Source organism: Pogona vitticeps, chromosome 4, assembly GCF_051106095.1.
Source record: "Pogona vitticeps strain Pit_001003342236 chromosome 4, PviZW2.1, whole genome shotgun sequence".
In the NCBI taxonomy this organism is placed as follows: domain Eukaryota; kingdom Metazoa; phylum Chordata; class Lepidosauria; order Squamata; family Agamidae; genus Pogona; species Pogona vitticeps.
In genome coordinates this window covers 121877890-121891827 of record NC_135786.1, presented here as the reverse complement: position 1 = coordinate 121891827, position 13938 = coordinate 121877890, and the positions used below count along the sequence as shown (strand labels likewise).

At 46.0% G+C, this 13938-nt stretch overlaps 1 protein-coding gene and 1 long non-coding RNA gene across 2 annotated transcripts in view; one reads left to right on the top strand and one right to left on the bottom strand.

Moving 5' to 3' along the window:
- Window positions 1-13084, bottom strand: part of KIAA0040 (KIAA0040 ortholog) — a 28656-nt gene extending 15572 nt beyond the window's left edge. The window contains exon 1 of the mRNA XM_072998229.2: window positions 12957-13084. The gene's annotated coding sequence lies outside the window, so the exon portion shown is untranslated. The remainder of the gene's footprint in view (window positions 1-12956) is intronic.
- LOC144588890 (uncharacterized) lies at window positions 3158-7326 on the top strand. Its single transcript, XR_013544638.1, has 2 exons — window positions 3158-3277; window positions 7058-7326. It is a non-coding gene; the product is annotated as an uncharacterized LOC144588890 (long non-coding RNA).
- Window positions 13085-13938: the final 854 nt, after the last annotated feature.

The following is a 13938-nucleotide window of genomic DNA, read 5'->3' as shown; positions in this document are numbered from 1 at the left end:
GTCACTGCCTCCATGTCTTCCCCTTCTATTTCCCAGGAGGTGATGGGACCAGTGGCCATGATCTTAGTTTTTTTGATGTTGAGTTTCAGACCGTTTTTTGCACTCTCCTCTTTCACTCTCATTACAAAGTTCTTTAATTCCCCCTCACTTTCTGCCATCAGAGTGGTATCATCTGCATATCGGAGGTTGTTGATATTTCTTCCGGCAATCTTAATTCCGGCTTGGGTTTCATCCAGTCCAACCTTCCGCATGATGTATTCTGAATATAAGTTAAATAAGCAGGGGGACAATATACAGCCTTGTCGTACTCCTTTCCCAATTTTGAACCAATCCATTGTTCCATGACCAGTTCTAACTGTTGCTTCCTGTCCCACATATAGGTTTCTCAGGAGACAGATAAGGTGGTCAGGCACTCCCATTTCTTTAAGACCTTGCCATAGTTTGCTGTGGTCCACACAGTCAAAGGCTTTTGCACAGTCAATGAAGCAGAAGTAGATATTTTTCTGGAACTCTCTGGCTTTCTCCATAATCCAGCGCATGTTAGCAATTTGGTCTCGAGTTACTCTGCCCCTTCGGAATCCAGCTTGTACTTCTGGGAGATCTCGGTCCACATACTGCTGAAGCCTACCTTGTAGGATTTTGAGCATAACCTTGCTAGTGTGCAAAATGAGTGCAATTGTACGGTAGTTGGAGCATTCTTTGGCACTGCCCTTTTTTAGAATTGGGATGTAGACTGATCTTTTCCAATCCTCTGGCCACTGTTGGGTTTTCCAAACTTGCTGGCATATTGAATGTAGCACCTTAACAGCATCATCTTTCAAGATTTTAAATAGTTCAACTGGAATGCCATCACCTCCACTGGCCTTGTTGTTAGTCAGGCTTTCTAAGGCCCACTTGACTTCACTCTCGAGGATATCTGGCTCAAGGTCAGCAACTACATTGTCTGGGTTGTACGGGATATCCAAATCTTTCTGATATAATTCCTCTGTGCATTCTTGCCACCTCTTCTTGACGTCTTCTGCTTCTGTTAGATCCCTCCCTTCATGGATTGCTGCCTTGTCGTGGCGAAGGGGCTTGAGTAACTCAGAAGCTATGGGCTATGCTGTGCAGGGACACCCAAGATGGACAGGACATAGTGGAGAGTTCCAACTAAACGCAATCCACCTGGAGTAGGAACTGGCAATGCCACTCCAGTATCTTTGCCAAGAACGCCCCATGATCAGAAACAAAAGGATTTCTCAGACAGGCAGGAATAAAATAAAATAGAAAACCCTCTACGGGCTGTCAACTTTGTTATTTTTATTTTTAATTTCACTTTTTATGGTTGTTAAAGGAGTGCATGCAATGTGGCAAAGGTAAATTTTGAAACAACTTACTCTATTTCCTGAACTCATTGAGCTCACCCCAACCTACAGTGGGGTCTTGACTTGAGAACTTAATCCGTATTGGAAGGCGGTTCTCAAGTCAAAAAGTCTGTAAGTCAAGTCTCCATTGACCTACAGTGCATTGAAAACCGATTAATCCCGTAACAGGACGTTTTTGTTCCATTTTGTTTTTTTTCTGGTCTGTAAGTCAAATCTCAGTCTGCAAGTCAAACCTAAATTTTGCGGCCAGAGAAGTCTGTAACTCAAAAAGTCTGTAAGTCAAGCCGTCTGTAAGTCAAGGGTCCACTGTACTGACAAAAGTTTCACCAGCCAAATATCTTTGTCTTCAGCTACTGTTCAGGACTGGACGGATTTCCCTGCCAAAAGGCACCTTGAAATCTTGTAGCAAACTGTTAACATTTTATTTTAAAACTGGAGGAAGTGCAAGACCCACATTCTTATAATTTCGTAATCCAAAGAAGATTCATATTTCTTTATTTTGGAAATAAAAGGTACCATGTTTCTGATTTAAGCAAATAAATTAATAATCTGCTACAGAAAAGAGATACAGCACGTTAAAAACAGTGGCACTTTCTTTTTCCTGCAGAGATTTGTTATGTTAAAGACTGTTGCCAGCGGAATAGCTAAGTTCTAGAAGTGTTTATATTTTGGCAGCCAGAAGGTCTATGTATTTTTAAAGTGTGTCCTTTATCCTTCAAGTGAATGTGATGAATCACAAATAGGCCCATTCAATGTTCCCTCTAATTTTCCAGAGCGCTGCATGAAGGCTCCGCCCTATACATGTGTAATTCTGGTTGTGACTGGAAGCAAATAGGCAGAAACACTGGGTCAGCTGCACATGCCCTATGCAGCGCTACGCAACCGCATGGCTTAGAGGGAACACTGGGCCCTTTCCATTTTCTAAAGAACATCAAATTGGTTTTGCTGTATCTGAGAACATGCTGAGCACAGTTTGTTTCACCTGTACTTGCCCAATCTTAGGGCTTGGTCACATGTGCCAAAAGAACCTCAGTTATATCGATTCTGCTGTTATTTAAATCATTTTATAAATTTTCGTTCACATGACACATAACATCAATTAATTTGGCCAGCCAATCTGGTGTTTCCCACCTCACCAGCACAGTTGTTTTAAAATGTACCAAGCCCTATATCTCTTCATCCTTATCATTTCAGTGTGTGTGAAAGTTGCTGTCAATTTACTACTTTGCAAATGGGTCTGAGTTTTGGGCACTGTGGCCACTGCACTCGCACCCCCTTTAAAAATGCTTAATGATATATTGCTTATTATCTGTGGAAAGTTCTTACAGTATTCAAACAAGACAATGAGGCTCAGCAAACAGGTTGCTGTTATCCGAAGCAGAATGAAATAAGAGAAAACTGGAGAAAAAAGCAGCAAGATGAGCAATTTTCTATTTGAGGGTTCAGACAGGGTGGGAGTGGAAAAGAGAGATCTTGGCTTTGGCTTCTCTTCCTCCTCCTCCTCCTCCTCTTTTGCAAAATCTTGGAGCAGGGCTACTCTCCCTCCCTCCTCCTGCTCCCCCCTCCCCCCCCCCGATGATGAGAAAGAGGAGGAGGAAGCCAGGGCTGTGACTGCCTGGACATGGAGAAAGGTGTCTCTGATGTGGGCTTGGTTGGCTGGTTGGCTTGCCATGCCCCCAGAGTTTGCTCCCACCCCACCATCTCCTGGAGGAGGAGGAGAACCCAGCTGTCAGTTCTGCCGGGTGGCTCCTCTCTTCTCCTTTCTCCTGGATTAGCCACATGGGTGCCCCTTCAGAGCAACGCCACGACTACTTCCACCCCAGCAACAGTGACAGGAAACAACTGCCCATCTGGTTCTCGTGAAGGCAAGACAACCACGACTCCTGCCTGTGCCTGTATATGCCACTTAAACAGTACGTCACTTATGAATTGTTTTTTTGAAAAAAGAAAATTTGGGGGGTGGTGGGACCCAGAAATTGGACAGAAAATGAATTGACTTAAATGACATGGGATGTTTCGCCTACAGAAGTGGTACAAATAGTACGAAATGCACTGATTCAAATGACACCAATGTGAATTGACCCACTGATATGTATATACCACATGACTATACATAAAGCTGTATCATTGTAAAAAAGGGAGGAAAAATAAATGTTTCACATGGTCCGCATGTTCAGGACCTAAATCACGGCTGCTTCTGAGACTCCTGAGAGGGAAAGCAGAGCCTGAGAACACTCTCTCGATGTCAAAGAAAGGCAGAGCTTGTAACAAAACCCGGGTGGGGTGGTACAACCCCCTCAGACTGAGGAAGGGTACACAGTCAGAAAAGTAACTACAAAAAAGAGCTGAAACATTCTTCATAGGCACGGCGGGAACAGCAAACATGGCAAAACCATCCCCTTGCCTTGTTTGTGCCGAGAGCAGGAAAAGTAGTTCAAATGTTATTTTATTTTTAGCACCACAGCTCTCTAGCAAGAACATCCTGCGTAGTCAGAATCTGACATTTCATCTGCAATACCCTTTAACCATGTATAGTATAACAAAATACCCCGATCCCTAGAAACTACTGTGGCACTATAAAGACTAATAGATTTATTTCAGTGTGAGCTTTTCTTGATTACAATCCACTTCCTCAGTTATTGAGCTACATGTATAGGATAGACATTATGGAAGTGGAGCTGGATATAGTCACAGAAAAAACTCGATCAAGTAAGCATAGGTTTCTCTTTGAAATCCAGGTATGGTGAACCTGGAGCAGCTTTTTTTTTACGGTTCAGAGGCCAAAGTCAGTAACTTTGCCCATACAAAAGAATGAAAAGGAGATTGCCTATTAATCTATATTTGCTGTTACGTGACATCAAGTCAGAACCAACTTAGAGTGACCCAAATAGAGCTTTCAAGATAGTTAAGGAGTCGCTTTACTCGCCCCACACCCCTGTGAGTTTCCATGGCTGAGTGGGGATCCAAATTCAGCCCTCCTAAGTACTAGCCCATCACTACACCAAAACCTTGGTCTGCACATAAATCTTTAGACACACTCTGGAATTTGCATTTGTAATACTCAGCCATCTCGGTCTGTAATTCTCTCTCCCCCTGCAACACCACCACCACCACAATAGTCAGTTCTAAATCAGTATAGCAGAACATCCTATGAAACTGACGTTTTCTGAAACTGATTTTTATATCTTGTCATTTCTGATGGCAGATTTCTGTCCATTTGCTGTCTTGTGTAGAAACTGTCCCATCTGTCTAGAATGTTGAGGAGCATTGCTGGCAAAGGATGGCAGAGAGATCACATTATCAGAGGAACAAGTAACTGAGCCCCAGATGTGGATGACATCGCAAAACCAGAGGAGCACAGTTTCCCTTTGTAAAACTGGTGCTTTTCAAAGTAGCTTTCCCTAATCCAATCCCCTCCTGATACTTTGGTCTAAAATTCCCAGCTGCCCCAGTCTGCATGCTGAGCAAGCAGGAATTAGGGAGATGCAATCCAAAATACCTGGAGGGCACCATGTTGGGAAAAGATGCTTCAAAAGCTGACACATTTGTTTTAAATTCACAGCTGACAATCCTCCCCTGTTCTGGATGCATCCAGTGCCTCTGATGTCCTTAAAGGGTCCATGCAAAGGGAGAACAGCAGCAATGTTGGGCTTATTGGGAACATAAGTGGGTCCAGGATTGGGGCACAGAGGCAGGAGCTGTAGAAGGGAGACAGGCTGAGGACTGTAGGTGGTTCTTGGGGTGGCCAATAGCCTGTAGTGCTCTGGGCTGTTCTCTGTGAAGAGAGGAGGTGGAAAACTAGGAGGACAGGTTGGACCAGAAAGACCTTTCCTAAAAACAGAGATGCCTTAGGGGAGAGGTGCTCTCATGAGGACACTTTGAGCATCAATGGGGATTTGGAGGCTGGCCACAGGTGAGGGACAGTAGGGAAGATTGCAGTGTTCCTGACCACAAGCATGGTCACTGGAGTGGGACCTGGTAGTTCAATGGTTTCATGGCATTAGGTGGCATGAAGTGACTGCCTGAAGTGACACATTTTGGCTTAACTGACACAAAGCAAATGGTTAGTTGATTTCTTGCAGCCCCATTATCTTGGACCAGTGTTCTTCTGGGGTGTACCAGCCTATGGCAATGAAATGTTCATGGCTTGATCAACATAGTTTCCAAAGGATATAAAATAAAGGACAAGATGGCACCTCCCGTATCCCTGCATCCATGCCTAAAAAGTGAACTAGGTTAGCAACTGGTTCTTTCAATACAGGCCACCTTCACTGCACAGGGGGCAGCAGGCCAGAGGGTACACACACTTCTGACCTTCAGAAACTCCTCACTGCTTCCCTCTAACCTCCAGCATCTCTTTCTCTGCCAAAGGGTAAGGCCCACCCTGGAAAAATGCTGCACCTTAAGAAAACGCTACTGTTAAAAGTGTTTTGTTTCCTTGGGGCTCTAGCCCTACAGATTCATCCAGGCATCAAGATTTACAAGGAGACATGGCCAATCTACCTGACTTAACTTTGGTCCAGTTCATACTTGTAGATAAATAATTTTGATTGTCCCACAGATAATTATCATAATTATCAACCCACAATTCTGATATGAACCCAGTACTGCAGTGGTTAAACTGCAGTCAAGCCTCTGCTCATAGAGTTTAATCCTAATGGGTTTAAGGTAGCCAGCAGAAGGTTGGCTCAGCCTTCCATTCTTCCAAGGTGGATAAAATGAGGACCCATCTCACTGGGGGCAAGCTGTTTGCATAATTGTGCTGGGAGTGTTTTAGTGCTATGGGATCGTATGTGAATCAAAACAACAACAACAACAACAAGTAAACCCACTGAACTAAAGTGGAGTTGTTTGGTAATGAATACATGTTGTTTTAGCACATATAGTATGTCTTGATCCTTCATTTGCTTTTATTCTTTACCAATATAACAGTGTTGCAATTCTGTTCCAAGTGTCTATAGTTAAACAATGAAGTCTGCACTACCATAATATTTTACACTGAGTAGTTTTCACAGTCACCAAATTTTGCTTCCAGACTATTAATCTATCATATGTAGATTTGCCTCCTCCCAAAATCTGGTGATTATATAAGCCCAGATTGTGGGCAGCGTAATAATTGCATGCAGGATTAAAAAAACTGAGACATATATTGCAGGTTATGTATGGAAAAAACTAGATGGTGGTCATGTACTGGAAATAACCTGGGAAGAAGAGAATCCTTGAGCAGGCAGACCTCGGGGCCATTTCTTCTCCCCCTTTCCATCATGGCATCCACCCAATCTACACTACAGTTTAATACAATATAACTGTCATAGCTCTGTACTAGGGAATCCTGGGATTTATAGTTTTGTAAAGTTTTCAGAACTCCTTACTGTAGTTCAAGGGAGCGCAACAGCTCTCTAGCAGAGAATTCTAAGGACCCCAGCAAACTGTAAATCCCAGGATTCCATAATAATTAACTTTACAATTTAGATAAACTCTTAATGAGTCTGTTACAGCTGCCCCCCCAAAAAATCCGTTTCTCTTGTTCTAATCACATGAGCAAGAGCTGCATATAACTAACTGGACATGCTTGATAGATTTTCTCACCATATGTTTAAACTCTCTTGAGAGAGCTAGCCCCGACCTCACCCATGCTGTTTGGTTCTATAAACCGTCAAGCCCCACTGAACCTCCATTTCCTGGGTCTACAGGTGCAGTTTTCCTCACTACGGCAATGGAACCCAACAGCAACACCTTTGGAAAGTACTCGGAAACTGCAGCACTTCCAGGATGCTGTTTTCCAGAAAATAAGCTATCCTGAATATAAGCCCTAGTATGATTTTTCAGGGTGCTCGTAATATAAGCCCTACCCACAAAATAAGTCTCAGTTAAGTGAAACCCCACCCTCCACCCTTATGCAGCAACCAGAAGAAGATAACATGACTGTTGTACATGAAAAAAATAAAACCTCTCCAGAAAATAAGTCCTAATGTGTTTTTTGGAGCAAAAATTCATGTAAGACCCTGTCCTATTTTCAGGGAAACATGGTAGTTCATGGGCACAAGTGCTGTTTTTACTCGATAAAGCCCTAAATGACTTGGTCCAGGCTATTTGAGGGACCATCTCTCTCTCTCTCTCTCTCTAAAGGCCTCCCTTGGTTTTAAGATCTTTGAGAGAAGCCTTTCTCTCAGATGCACCATCCTAACAAGCTTCCTTCATTAAGACACAGAAGATGGCCCTTTCTGGTGGCTGCTCCCAGGCTGTGGAATTCCCTCTCACAGAATAAGTGACTCTGGGCCACCCACTGTCCGTTGACAGGCAAAAGCTTTTTTATTCTGTAAGCAGGTTTTATTATGTAAGCTACTCCTGATGAAGGGATTTTAACGGGAGAGTTGTTTTAATTATTTAAAAATTTAAAGAGTTTTAAATAGTATCTTTTAATAATCAAAATATTTAATTGTTTTTAGCAGTGGAACAAGTTGGGTCCTTTCCCTCCCTGATCAACCTTTCCTAAGCAACAGAAATGTATGCATCAAGGAAATGTACCTCTCTTTTCCTGCTCTCATAGAAGAAGGGGACCGTCCCTCTTGAAAAGCCACTTAAGTAAAAAAAAAAGTGTATTACTGAAGCTGATCCTGATGTTTGTAGTCTGGGATTACATTACAGTGTTGAAAAGACTACTTTCTCCACAATGACTTTTTAACTGTTGTTTTAATAGGCTTTAAGTATTATTTTATATTTTTGTAGTTTGTCAGTCATAGGTGTAGGTCAAATGGAGACATATAAATACATACTTTCAAATATATGAGAGAAAGCATTAAAATGTGGAAAACACCTTGGGAGATTGCTTTAATCATAGATGGTTCATCATAGAGATAGAAGGCTATTTCAGCTGTAGGATCCTAAGCATATTATCCTAGAGGTAAGTTCAACTGAAACTGGTGTGACTGACTTACAAACAGTTATGCAACCATCTTGGTACTCTTTAATTATTTAATAAACTCAAGTTTCCTATTTTTTATTGCAAAGCCCAGGAAGCTGGAGATAAGATGCAGTCCCAACCACTTAAAGCTAGCATGTTGAATTTGGCCTCGAAATGTATTACAGCCAATGAAGAAAAGTGACAGGGACCAAGTCTATTTTCCCCAGCTAAGATTGTAGCTGGTGAACCTCCCAGCTTCATAGAAGACTTCCACAGAAGACATTGAATCCAAGAACACTCCCAATATATGTACCTGTCCCTTTAGGTAGAGTGCAACGCCATCCAGAACCAGCTATACATAGCTTCCCCATCACCCAATTTCCCAGCCTACATCTCTTCTATCTTATCTCACATCAGTTTCTGCTTATTTGCCCTCAGACTACTTCTAAACTGTTTCTAGATCTGCTTAGTACTCCTTCTTCTACTACTTCCATGGGACTATAAATGGAAAACAGATATAGACCTATATGTAACACATATACAAACATCACTTTAGCCCAGACTTGTGGATGACTTCAATGGTTTCACGCAGATGTTAAAGACTATAGGAGGCAAGATGGCATCTTATAGTAATGGAGCCTCAAGTATTGTGAGATAAAGTACCTACCGCCTTCCTGAGAGCCCCACTCTCCATAGAGGACTGAGGCCACTGGAAAACTGTGTCCCCAAGTCCCAGAAAGCCAAAGAGATGGTACCATAGATAACATCCAAAAAGCCATTGGGAGGTCCAGGATAACCAATGGGGTTTGTGCTCCTCCAGGGCATCCGCCCCTTGGTGCAAGTCATCTAACAAGGCACCCAAGATAATTCCCATCCTGTTAAACAGGCTGGAAGAAAGACAGGAATAGGTTTAAGTCATTGGTGTCCTTCACCACTGCCAGGTCTTGAAAGGACAACATCTCTTCTGGGCCTTTGCTTAAAAAAATGGCCGATTAAAAATTAGCCTGTAATCTTCCTCAGCCATAGGACAGAGATTTGTTTTTTTTAAAAGGGGGGGGGGAGAGTAGCTTTTAATCACTGTTTCTTTTAAAACAAAATGGACTACACCATTATCACTCAGTGCGGTATTTCTCACAGCCGACACCCATTTTGTAAGCTGCCCCGAGTAGACGCTGTCGAGGGAGGTGGAGTATAAATCGAATGAATGAATAAATAAATAAATAAATACAATATGTGTAGTTCTAGTCAATTAAAAAAATAAGATGAGAAAAGGCAAAGCACAAAGGGTTAGTTTTTAACCCGATGGTCAGCTTATCCTCATTCTCAGGCATGCGATTTACAATGAGATATAGGTGTACCTAAAACTGATGGGTACTGTATTGTACTGTGTTTCTCACAATGCTACCAAGAGAAGTGTAAACACTTCTTTAACACCAGAGGCGGCAGATGTCAGGGCACAGGTGTGGAGAAGTGCATTCTTCCCACTGTTGCTGCAAGGAAGCACTTGACTTCTTCATTCTGTCTATATGGGGACAAGATACCGACATTCAGTCTTGCCAGGCCTCCTGTGATCCCAGACCGGGAGAATTAAGAAGGCTGAAATGGTAGACCAGGGAAGCAATGTGGTGGGAATTGGGGTGAAGTTTCACAGAGATGGGAACATGTTCTGGACTAGAAATCCCAAAATATCCCAGCCAGAATATTATGGAAGTTGTAGTCCAAACAAATAATATTTTGCATCTCTGAGTTTAGCAGTACCTAAGAGGCACAGGGAGGCAAATCTCTGGTCAGGGCAAATCTTGGGTTTCCTGGGAGAACTAACAGCAATACCTCAAGCCAGGCAAAAGATAGCTTCCCAATCCTTTAATCTGCAGTTCACCCTTTTCCTGACCCTTTTCTCTTCTTATCCTTTGGACCTTGAAAAAGAAACTGAAGCAGTGAAACTTCAGGGCAAACCCTTGCTATCCTTCTCAATGGGTCAGACTAACTATACTGTAACTAGTTACTAGTTTTAAAAGAGCTGAGATCATCTATAGTTCCCTGTTCAGAGACAGGAACGTGGGCGAGCCCCAGACTGGCACTGCATATTTGTGATCAGGCAGGTATTAATCTTTGCCCCAGGCTGTTTTCCACCAAAATCTGGCACAAAATTTGAGGGGGTTTTCAGTGGAAGAAAGGGGGGGAAATTAAAAAAAAAAACCCTCAGGAAAGAAACCCCCTACCCAACTCCTGCAGACGCACATAAGCATGTAAAGTTTAAATAATAAAAAAGATACAACCTATCCAAACACATTTGGAGCCAGATAATGCCATATCCAGTTCCGCTACATTGCTTAAATATTGTTTTATTTGAACAGTCTGAAGCTGAATGGGTCATAATTCAAGGAAGGGAAACAACAGCAAAAAGAAGAAAGGGTGCGCAGGAGCGGATGTCTGATTGGCTGACACGCCCAGAACTTGGAAAAATTAATTTTTTGGACTACTACTCCCAGAACCCCCCAGTTCCCATGGTCACTGGCTATGTATACTGTATCCCTTGACAAGATCTGGGAATCAGAGCACTTTTTGGCATGCTCCTCTCTCATCCCTATGAACAGAGAACTTTATTTTTCAACAGCTCTCTTTGCTCTGACTGTGTTCCAAAAACCAAAGGGGAAAATGACAAATGTTCATAAACAATATTACAAAGCTATGGTGAGTACTTGGCCACTCATAGCGTGTTATTGGCGGGCACTCTGATTCCTTCCCCTTTCCCTCTGCCTTGGCCTCAGCAGGAAGATCTTTTGATGCCCATGGATGGTCTTGCTTAGGACTGCCTGCGCAGGATAACAAAATACACAACTCAGCTGGAAGACACAAATTAAAAAGAGGCTCCTCTTTTTAGCTGAGCGATCTTTAAAGAGCCAACTGCATTAACTCCCCTCACTCAAGCAAAGCCATTGGCCAAGGCTTCTGACCCTCTCTTCACTCCTCAAAAGCACCAACAAGGATGCTTTGGGCAGAGGTGTCCTTTTAGGCACAGGGTCTGGCTGTCAGTTGCTCACTCCCATTTTCCTCTGCATCTTAGCTGGTGTGTTTTGGGCACAGATGTTTGGCCAGCCTGTAGGCAAGGCCTGGGCACGCTGAGAATGAATAACCTGCCTGAGCACCACGACCGGGAAAGGGACATAGAGAGACTGGTGGAAGTGTACCTTCAGATGGTGAATTTGTGACCCTCTGGATGGTGTTGGAGTGCAACTCCCATCATCCCCAGCTATGCTGGCTAGGACTGATGGGAGTTGTGGTGCAACAGCACGAGCAGGGCTGCATACAACCCATCCTGATCCATATGGGTGCTGGTGATGTTGGTTATTGAACTGATACGCCGAAGATGACAGCCCAACATGCCAGTAATTCAGAGGAGCTATACTCTTCCCTCCATGGATCTCCATCCTATTCATCCTTTGGGGCTGAAGTATATTTGGCAATATCACACAGGTGCCCGGTAATACCAGCAATGGCATTTTGCCCCTTCTGTCCACCTTCATCATTTGAGAACCCTTGCGGTAGATTCAGTAACCACCCTCTCATGATCAAACAGAGGTACATAATGAGGAGGGGGGGGGTTTCCTTTCTTCTGACATTTGCACCTTTCCTGCCCTATAGAAAGTGAAGCCACACACCCCTAAGGAAAAGAAACGAAACTGATTCCTACACACACACACACACCCACACCCCTTTTCCAGGTCTGTTCTTCCTCCAGCTACGGACGAACAGGCTCTGCATTGTCTTAGCCCCCCCTCCCCCGGGAGAAAACTGGGAGCGACGACAGGGGAGGCACTGCTTGGCTGGGACACCTCACTCTGCAAGGCATGCTCGCTTCCTCCTCTGCACGCACTCCCTCCCAGTATAACCAGGGTGGCCCCTTCCTTCTCTGTCAAGTTGGCTTGGAGTGAAATTTTGCTGTCGTCCGAAGGAACGGCTCTGCTCGAAAAGATCCAGAGGTCCCGCGTGTCCAGCCTCCGGTTCCCGAGAGAAGACGGCCAAAATACTGGGGAGAGACCAGCAGCAGGAGCGGCAGCAACAGTCCTCGCGGCCTCCCAGCCAGGAAGACTGCCTCTGCGCATGGAGGTTCGCCTGAAATATCATGTCCGATCCTGCACCCACGCTTGTAATCCCCGATTAAGGCCACTTCACCCTTGGGGCCATCTGCTCGCCTCGTGGCAGCTCCTTCGGGAACAAGTCCGTGGTTCTGCCCCGCGTCCCCTGCCAACCCGGGGGGGTGGGGAATCTCCAGACCGCGGCGCGCTCCGAGGGCTTCCGGGAAGAGAAGGCAGCGGCGAGCGAGCAGCCCAAGGAGCCCTCCTCCGGCCAGACCCCGCGCGGGCACCGGCTTCCCTGAGTTGCGACAGATCCCGAAGACTTGGCCCGCACCTCCCCTCCCCTCCCCTCCCCTCCCCCGAACCGGGTTTACTCGGCGACAGGTCTCCCTGTCCGCAACGGGACTTCCTTCCCAAATACAGTAAAGGATCCCCAGGAGGGGCCCGGGAAGTCCTCGCCCTCCAAGCGGCCAGGGACTGGGCGGGGGAGGTGGGGGTGGGCAGGGGCCGCCCGAGGCCAGCGCTGGGCGGGTCGACCCGCGGCGCCAGGAGCCTGAAGGGTCGCCCGAGAGGCGGAGAAAAAACAACAGCCGGAGCGCCCGGACTTACCTCCTTCCTCCTCTCCGCCGGCGGACTCCGACGTGCGCCTCCAGCCTCCTCCGGGCACCGAAAGGAAAGCGGCTTGGAGGGCGGCCGGGGCGGCCCGCTGCCTCGGCCTCCCCCGCTCGACCGCCCGCCCGCCCGCCCGCCGGCTGCACCTGGGCGGGCGCCTCCCTCCCTCCTCCTCCTCCTCCTCCGGCGGCGCGGACTTTCCCTCTTTCCCTTTTTTGCCTCCCTTTGGCTCCGCTCGGAAGCGGCTCTCGAGCAGACCCGGGCCGGCGGGGGGGGGGACGAAGGCTGGGCACGGCCTTTGTCCACCGTCCGTCAGCTCGGGAGCGGCAGCCCGCGGCCCCTTCCCGTTGCATCAGCCCCCCTCGGGGATGTCACGCCTTGCCCGGCGGGCGCCTCCTTCCCCTTGCCAGGCTGCCCGGTGCTCGTAAGGAACGTCGGGAGCCCCGTCCGGGGGGGGGGGGAGTCCCCAGGTCTCGTCGCCGACGTGGGAGAACAGAGGAGGTGCCGGCAGAGAAACTTGGGCCGTCGTCAGGAAAGTTGATTGTTCTTTCAAGGCACGCAGCTTCCTACTTTCCTATCGCTCGTCAAGAAGGTTCCAGGTTTGAGATGACAGCAGAGAGCAAGGCCAATTTGCGGACGTTTGGCTGCTTGAGATGACGGAGCGGATGATGTCCTCGCCCCAAAGCCAGATAAAAACGGTTGTTACAATAAAAATACAATAACCATTCAGATAATGGTCACTTTGTCTGATACCCACCCCCTGCTGCCAGCAGTATCAGTCCCACGCAGCCTAATGGGAGGACCAACCATTGATGAAAAATCAGTCGATCTTTGAGGTTTCACATTTTGTCCTTTGATTTTGGCCTCTTCACCCCCCCCACCCGCCTTGCTTCAATTTGATTAATATGCCGAAATTTGCCATGGTGGAACTGTGGTTATTTCAAGTCAGGACTCATCTAGAGTGACAAGGTGTAAGAAG